Genomic DNA, 8,957 nt, shown 5'->3' with positions numbered 1-8,957 from the left:
TCTCTTTCCTATTAAATTTCTTCTTCCAGTTTGCTCTTCTTGTAGTTTTCTTCACCTCCTATTACTCTGGAGAAGTCTTCCCACTTATCTTTTCTCCTTTATCCTGATTTATTTGACCTATTATGTGTATTTATTCATCATGTTTCCTTATCTGTTCTTTGTTCCAGTTTTCCTTTCCTTTCCTTCTCTTCTCTTGTCTTTTTACTTTCATGCAGCCTTTCTCTTTTTTCATATTTTCAACATCTCTTCTTATTTCTCCCCCTCGTCCTTTATTCCTTCCCCCTTCCTTCTCCTACTCCACTATCGTGTTTTTCTTTTTAATTTTATTCTTGCAACAACTACTTGTATTTTTCTTTGGCAAGTTGAATTCCTTCCTTTGTCTCTTACTTCTGAATGTTTCTTCTTTTTCTTCTTCGTCTTCTTCTTCTTCTTCCTCATCCTCCCCCCCCCTCCTCCTCCTCCTCCTGGGACGATGTTCTAGTAGTTTTTCTTTTCTCTTCCTCCTTTGGTTGCTCCTCCTGTTTTTTTTTTTCTTTGATATTACTAACTTATGAAGAAAACTGAAACTGAGACGGGGTAAGTTACGAGAGAGAGAAAGAGAGAGAGAGAGAGAGAGAGAGAGAGAGAGAGAGAGAGAGAGAGAGAGAGAGAGAGAGAGAGAGAGAGAGAGAGAGAGAGAGAGAGAAAACATTAAATAAAGAATAAGAATAATGTATATCGTGGAGGGAAGGAATGAAAAAGGAAAGGCAAACGTGCAAAGCTGAAAGGAAAGAAGAAAAACATGTATAAAATGATGAAGTGTTTGAGGAAGAGGAAGAAAGAATATGAGATAGAGTGAATAGAGACAAAAAAAAAGTGTGCACGAGGGAAATATGCAAAGATAAAGTCTTGAATGGAGAAGAAGATAAGAGAGAGAGGAAACAAAATTATGAGAAAGATAGGCAGAGAGAGAGAGAGAGAGAGAGAGAGAGAGAGAGAGAGAGATGTAAGAAGCATTAGACAAAAACAAGAAAAACCATTAACGCAATGAAATAAAAAAAAAAGCTGAAAAAGACAAAAAAATACGATGAACAATGTAGCGAAAGAAATAACAAGGGAAGGATAAGAGAAGAAGAGAGGGAGATAACACAACGAAATAAAAATAGAAAAGAAAGAAGAAAAAAAAAGAGAAAATAGAAAGTACCACATATATATTCTTTTACTAAAGCTTCTCTGTCTGGAAGTTCACGTCCTTTTCTATTGTCATTACCAATATAAGGAAGAGTCACGAATCACGCTTCTCATTAGCACCAAGGTCATTAACACATTAGCAAAAGAGAAACGACACGAATGGAACTTTATCACTGGAATCCTGGTTTGTTTTTTTATTTATTATTTTTTTCAGGGTGAAGGGTCACGAGGGGAGGAACATGTGAGGGAACGAGAGTAAAGAGGGCTGATGAAAGTGGAGTTTTCGTGTAATTTATTGAGAGGTGAGGGTGAGGGTGCATGAGCTGCGTGTCAGGAGGCAAGAGGGGAGCGCTGAGGGGCAGGTGCGGCTGACATGGGTTGCTATCATGCAATGGAAATATCTTTGAAATTTCAGCTGTATCTTATATTTCATCTGTTTTTTTGTACTTTGCTCTTGTATTTTAACATGGCCAGTATCTTTATTCAGTTTTACATGTCGCTATATGAAGTTAGCAGTTGGGGCGTCACATCCTTTGCGCGTGTGGTGGTTAGTGGTGACCAGCAGCGGTGGAGGGAACTCGTCTTCAGCTGACTCTTTCACACCCACTGGCTTATCGCGGCCATAAAGCCTCGTATTCCAGTGCTGATGGTGGTAGTGTGTGTGTGTGTGTGTGTGTGTGTGTGTGTGTGTGTGTGTGTGTGTGTGTGTGTGTGCTCTGTTGATTGCATTATTCCTTTCCTGTCTGTTCAGAGGCCCTGTGTATGCTTCTCGCCTTTTTGCAGCGCCGGTGTTTTCGTTCAGCTCGTGTAGACGCTGCAAGTGGTTTGTCGAACTGAACTGAAGGAGTAGAATCAGGTAAAAATCTCCAGCGTGTCTGTGCATGCATGAGATAAGTTGAGTCAGGATCTTAACTCATTCTTTCTTTAGTAAGCCAGACAGAACAGTGATGTAAACAGCTCTTTTGCAGGGAAGCCTAAGACAAGATGAACAGAGAACACAAGGGAGATTTTATTGTATTTAGTGAAAGCGACACTCTTTATTGGCAATAGTTATACATGTGAACCTCATATGTGCCATTTTCCAACTGGTTGTCTGCTTTTTTTGCGGCCTCGGCTCACTCTCATGTTTGTGAAGGAAGTAAGCAAAGTCGTCTGTGCTATCTTCACTTCACCATCGGTCAGTTCATGATCCACTGTCATGCGCAACATTCTGCTGGTGACAAGTAAAGCCTTCCTGTTAGCCTGGTGACAAGTAAAGCCTGTTCCCCTGTTCCTGTTACCCTGCTTTCGCCCACTGTTAAGGCAACACGCTCCCAACGCCTCGAGTGGTCATTGCAGCACGTTCGCCTAAGTGGATTCCCAAATCTTTGTGTAGCTCTGTGTGTCCCGTCCCATGTTTTCCTCCCGGCGCGGCGTAAAGTACACACAGTACGCGGCCACTGCGATGGCCCCTCACACCTTTCTAAGGAATTCCAGACTGGTTACAAACACTCAATTTTCGAGAATGGGAACACTGTACTGTAAGAGTCTCGCTAAATGAGTCACGCAGCCCTGTTGCCGTGGTGCTGTGGTGCTGTGGTGCGCGTCCCCTGCAGGTCACCTGTGCTGGGGAAGCGCTGTCTGGATGTTTCGGGCCAGGAGAAAATCTTTGCCTTTATCTGTATTGGCGGCTGAGAGAGAGAGAGAGAGAGAGAGAGAGAGAGAGAGAGAGAGAGTAGGGCAATTTATCGTCCTTTATCTCATCCCTTACTTGAAAGATTCCATAAGTATGAGTTTCTTTGTATTTTCCTCACGTTAAGACACAAAACTCTAAAAAGCATCAGGACACACCCAAAGTGTCTTGCAGGCGTGTGTGGTGTGTCAGCGACAATAGCAATGGCAGGGACACCTTCACCAGGATTTGAGGGAAGCTGTTTCGTCTGGCGCTTCGTTTTGATCGGACTTGCTCGGTCCTGGGCGAATCTTTGGTTTCCTCGGTGGTGGGCATGCGCTATTAGGGATATGAAGTGCGTTCTTCTTGAGACTATAGACGACTGAAACCTACAAGACACAGAGAAAGAAGAGATTCGTGTTACAGGTTTTATCAGAAGTGATGCCTTTTTTTATGTTTGTCAGGAAGGGCTTTCCATTTATGTGTCTTTGTGCCGACGGTGTAGTGAGGCGAGCGTGGTGTTGAGAGCACGGAACATTTTCAGTCGTGGTGATATTGGTAGTGAAGTGTTTGTTCGTCTTTCGTGCGAGCATTGTCTTGACTGATCAGCTTAATTTGGACTTTTAGGTGACTGTGAAGTGTGCGCGAAGTCTGACGATTGTTATGAAATGAGGCAAATTTGTGTGTTGAAGTGTGCTTCAACACACAAGCTGTCTGTTGTAGGAAAAGTAAACCGTTAATGTAATACGAACTGTACTAGTACATTATTTGTGACGGAAGACCTTGTGGTGATGACTTTGATGTGCTGAAGTTCATTTATAATCACACTGAGGCGAAGCGTGGATCGCTGACCACCTCCCCAAAAGAAAACAAATAGCGTTGTTGATGGCAGTAAAGTTTTTTTTTTTTATTATTATTATTATTATTATTAAAGTTGCGCTGTGATGGAGAGCAGTGCTGTGAATTCCTTGTGAACTGAAGTGGAGCCAGCACGTGACAGCAAAACGTAGTAAACATCATCAGTATGAGTGGCATTGAGGGAAGTGTGGTGTGATGGCATGCCTCGGTGACGCTGGTGTCCATCCTCCTCAATGAACTGTGTGAAGGATTGTACTATTAGCAGGCTTCCTTGAGGGCGAGTTGCATGAAGAGCTCCTTCAGGCCACAAAGTTTGCTCCACACAACACAAGCACGCCGGTGTACCAGTGTAGACGACTGACCGCAGCGATATGTGACCATTTTTCAGGTAAGGTGTAAAGAAATTAAAAATGTCACGTGGTACGCAGACGTACCTTATGTACTCGTACCTTATGTCCAACATCATCAGGTCAACCTCATACAAAATCTATTTACTGCGCCGACTCAGGTCCCTGGGAGCACCGGCAGATGAGCTGAGGGGAGTGTACCTCACCTTTATACTCCCTAAGCTCATGTACGCCGCCCCAGCGTGGTCCTCCTCCCTGAACCTCACACAACGACAACAGCTGGAGAGGGTTCAGAGGAGGGCGTTCAGGGTCATCCTTGGGCCTGCCTACACGTCCTACGAGGACGCCCTGACCTGCCTGAAATGGAAAAATTTGGGGAAGGACTGTTGCGTCATCCACGTCTCCGCCACATGCTACTCCCAGACGTGCCTCCCCCTGCTCGCGCCACCCGACACCTGATCGGTACCGACTTAGCGCGGTGCCAACTATTGTGCGAGCCTTAAATAAGTAAATTAATAAGTGAATTCTTGGTTAAGTTAGATCCATAGTTAGGTTAAGCATTTCATTTCATTGTTTTTAATGTCCCCCCCCCTGTACATTTTCAGTGTAATTTTTTTTTACATTGCCAAATTAATAAACCGTATATTATTATTATTATTATTATTATTATTATTATTATTATTATTATTATTATTATTATTATTACTTTATGACGAGTAATAACTGTTTTCCATTGTGATGAAATTGCATCTTGAAAATTAGAGTTTCAGACTGTTTTTTTCTTTCCCTTATTGGTGGAAACTTTCATATATTTTTTTCCACAAAATATTTCAAAGTTGTTGGTAGCAACTCATACATTTAAAAACTGTAGCGCAGCACTCCGATTAGATTAACGTGTTGGGATGATAAACATTTGCAGAGGTAATTATTAGTTTAGGGTTGTAATTCTTACACGTATGATACATTTTTTTTAGGTAATAGTACAGTTCTTGAAGTGGAGGGTTTTCTGTCACGGTTCTCCTCACAGCCTCGTGCTGCCTGGGTCCGTGCGGAAACAAACACTGCTAACTTGTTGGCCGCTCGCCGCCCCGCCAAAAGACGCTCCTTTGCAATCGTTTATCGTAGTTTGGCTGCTTGTCACACAACCTTTGACAAAACTGCCTGGCGCAGCCTACAAAAACGTACATACATCTAGAAAAGTGTCGTTTCCCCGAGGACACAAAATGATAGATTCCAATATAACTTTTCGCTTCACTCTTTTGAAAAGTTCGTCATCACGAGTAGACGTCTTTTTCTGATCTTCGGATACGCGTATATCTTTATTTGTCCGACCAACCACAATTCAAAGACGCCACGGAATAACATTTCCACACCAGGTTTCCGGCATTTTTTGGACTGTAGGTGTCAGAGGCGAGGCACAACGCGCCGCGCCCTCCCTTCCTCCCTCCCTCCCTCCCTCCCTCCACAACGAAGCTCCATCGACAGTAACTGTATGAATAAAGTGAGGCTTTACTTTGATGTCGTCCAATACAAAGCCAGCCGCACCATGCACCAACACGGAATGCACGCAAAATACCAGGATACATTTTTTTATTACTCTCTAAATCGAACAAAAATGGACCAGGTGGATATGAACAAGTTGCTGGCCTTATAAAAATAAATATATAAATGTTTAAATGATGAAACAGTAAGAAATAATATCTTTTTATATTTCAAATTTAATGTGTTTAATTTGCTTGAAAATATTTTGTACCTTTTAAGTGATTACGAAATTATTTATTGCTCTTCTGCTCTTTAATACATGATGATGTCAGAACCATGGAATGAAAACTGCCATGCTATAGAAATGTGTGTGTGTGTGTGTGTGTGTGTGTGTGTGTGTGTGTGTGTGTGTGTGTGTGAGCGGGAGAGATACACACAGCTAGAAACAAAACCGGAACAGTACTCTAGTCTTTATTATTTTTTCCATTTTCATCATCATTTTTATCTTTTTATGCGTCCCATTGTAGTTTGCTCAGGTGTGAAATTGAAGTCTGCTGAGCTGTTCGGTTCTTTATTTCTTCTGTTGCTGTTGTCGTTGTTGTTGTTGTTGGTGGTGGTGGTGGTGGTGGTGCTGGTGCTGGTGGTGGTGGTGGTGGTGGTGGTGGTTTCGTTTGCACTGCTACTACTTGTCCTCCACTTCATCCGCATTCTCCTCTCCTCCTCTTCTTTTCCTCGTCTTTAGTATGTGTGTGTGTGTGTGTGTGTGTGTGTGTGTGTGTGTGTGTGTGTGTGTGTGTTCTCGTAAACTCACATATTATTTTTTTTTCTGATCTTGTCCTTGTCCTCTTTCCTTTTCTCTCTCTCTTTTGTTTCTTTTGTACTCAATTTCCTCATTTTTCATATTATTCTTGTCCTCGTCTTTCCCTTTCCCTCTTCTTGTCTGTCATCGTCCTCCTTTCTAATTCTTTTCTTCTTTTTGTTCCTGTTTTCTCTCTCTCTCTCTCTCTCTCTCTCTCTCTCTCTCTCTCTCTCTCTCTCTCTCTCTCTCTCTCTCTCTCTCTCTCTCTCTCTCTCTCTCTCTCTCTCTCTCTCTCTCTCTCTCTCTCTCTCTCTCTCTCCAACCATTTCGTTCTTTTTTTCTCCTCGTTGTTATCATCGCCAGCATTTCTTGTCACAGTTTCTTCCACCAACAAATATTTCACGAAGTTTCCTTAGTATCTGTTTTACTTTCGTGTTGCTGTTCCCACGGTCCACCATTCCAATACACACACACACACACACACACACACACACACACACACACACACACACACACACACACACACACACACACACACACACACACAAAACATCCTTAGGCCATATTCACATGATACACTCTCCTCTCTCCTCGTAGTACATCTGCACGCATCTCTCTCCCTTCACTCTTGTCTACGTAGCTGTACTCTGTCACTATAGCGAGACCACGAATACCACCACCATAACAACAACAACAGTAACAGTAACCTCACCGCTGCTAGTGCCATCAGCCGCGGTCTCGTTGTAAATATACCACCACCACGATCCGGGACAAACAGCGGCAATACCACGGTGAATAATCCTCGTGAGTGAAGCTTTACTGGGATGGTGCTCGACGCAAAGCCGCCCACACAGCCCAACGCGACAATTGCATAAAAGTAATCGTGGGTCCAGTGTTTTTTGAGTGCACTGGATTGAGGTAAATGTTGCACTAACTGAAAGTAAAGAGAGAGGCAAACTGGAAATGTGAAAAAAAAAGTAAATATATAACGATGAAAAAAAGCTAAACCAAATTCATTCTTATAACTTGTCACCATTTTACCAATTTTGTCTTCGGTTCAGTTAACATAATCATCTTAGTTTTTTATTCTTTGCAAAGTGATGTATGTGGAAAGAATTGATACTAGATTGTTGTTCACTAAAATGTTGATGCTAGTAATCCTTTTTTCTGGTCCGTTTCGTGGTTCTGAATCGCTGACAAAGTTTTTTTTTTTTTTTATGCACGTGGAAAGCGGAGTTACTCGACTACGAAATGCGAACTTATTTCAACTCAATTATTCATGTGTGTGTGTGTGAGAGAGAGAGAGAGAGAGAGAGAGAGAGAGAGAGAGCAAATTAAATAAGATGAAATTCCCTGATATAAGTGACGTGAGGTTAATTTTTACGCCTGGCAACGCCTGCGGCAGACATTCCTAGCCGAAGCTTCGAGTCGCCCCGCTTCACGTGTCGTGCCTGAGGATGGAAGCTGAGGAAAGAACACTATTACCAGTGATGAGAAGACGCCTACTGAGCCTAGAGAATGTGGAGCGGCGCCCAGTGTTCCCATGGTAGTGTGTTGTTTTGGCTCCATCACTCACTGAATCCTCAAGGTGAAGACTCGTGTTTCGTGTGCCATCAAATATTAACCTTTTCAGTACTATATTGCATTTCCATATTCATTTTGCTTGCTATTTGGTGCTTTTATACAGCTTGAGAAACTTATGTGGGAATTAAAGTAGTTTAAACTTTGGCTGTTAATTTTTTGACCTCCATAGACCTTACCTGATGCAAATAAAATCGTCTAATCATACCTAAATATCATGGTAAAAATGTGTCTCGGTACTGATGGCGTTAAGAAAGGCATTCTTCCTCTCTGTATGCTTGGGGAGGCTCTTATGTGGCCGTAAAACACTGTTCTTAGATTGTCTTTCTCTTTTTTCTTCTTGAGTATCATTGAGGGAAATGAAACAGCTCAACAGACTATCGAGTGCTTGTTTTGTATCGGTAAAACAAATGATCAACTAATCTAAAGGCGCTTACAAATGAAAGCTTGACTGAAAATGTGTCACGGCAAAGATTAAAATAAACAAATTAAAAAGAAAAGTTTGGCCAAGTTAGCACAGCCCTGGATAAAAAAAAAATGTAATTTGTCTATATAAATGAGGCAATAACGAACAAGCTGCTCTGTTAGATGTTGATATACTGGCGCGTGTTTTCAAATATATATATATATATATATATATATATATATATATATATATATATATATATATATATATATATATATATATATATATATATATATATATATATATATATATATATATATATGCATTGAAGATTGCTGCTGATATTGATATGCCCAACCGGAATACTCTTTTCAAGGTAAAACTAATTTCATTCACTTTAGTTTCAGCCGTTCATTAATATCACCACATGTACTGTATTGGCCCAAAGTAAGATGAACAAAACATTAAAAGGAGACACTTTCTATATAACATGCCAAACACAACGCCACTGAAGATTCTGACCGACCTTTACCTGCATCTTTCCACAGGCACCCTCATCCCCACCCCCTCCGCCACGACCCGACCTTCCATGAGTCCCGCAGCCCACGCACCTGTCGCCCCCCCTCGAGTAAGTACAATTATCTCTCTCTCTCTCTCTCTCTC

General features: G+C 41.7%; 1 long non-coding RNA gene across 2 annotated transcripts in view; it reads left to right on the top strand.

Moving 5' to 3' along the window:
- The first annotated feature begins 3,322 nt into the window (after positions 1-3,322).
- LOC123513175 overlaps positions 3,323-8,957 on the top strand; it is a 55,031-nt gene continuing 49,396 nt past the window's right edge. For both annotated transcript variants that reach the window (XR_006677283.1, XR_006677282.1), the window contains exons 1-4: positions 3,323-3,379; positions 3,756-4,067; positions 7,713-7,895; positions 8,843-8,922. This is a non-coding gene — a long non-coding RNA (uncharacterized LOC123513175). The remainder of the gene's footprint in view (positions 3,380-3,755; positions 4,068-7,712; positions 7,896-8,842; positions 8,923-8,957) is intronic.

Source organism: Portunus trituberculatus, chromosome 35, assembly GCF_017591435.1.
Source record: "Portunus trituberculatus isolate SZX2019 chromosome 35, ASM1759143v1, whole genome shotgun sequence".
In the NCBI taxonomy this organism is placed as follows: domain Eukaryota; kingdom Metazoa; phylum Arthropoda; class Malacostraca; order Decapoda; family Portunidae; genus Portunus; species Portunus trituberculatus.
This window is presented reverse-complemented; position numbering and strand designations above follow the sequence as displayed.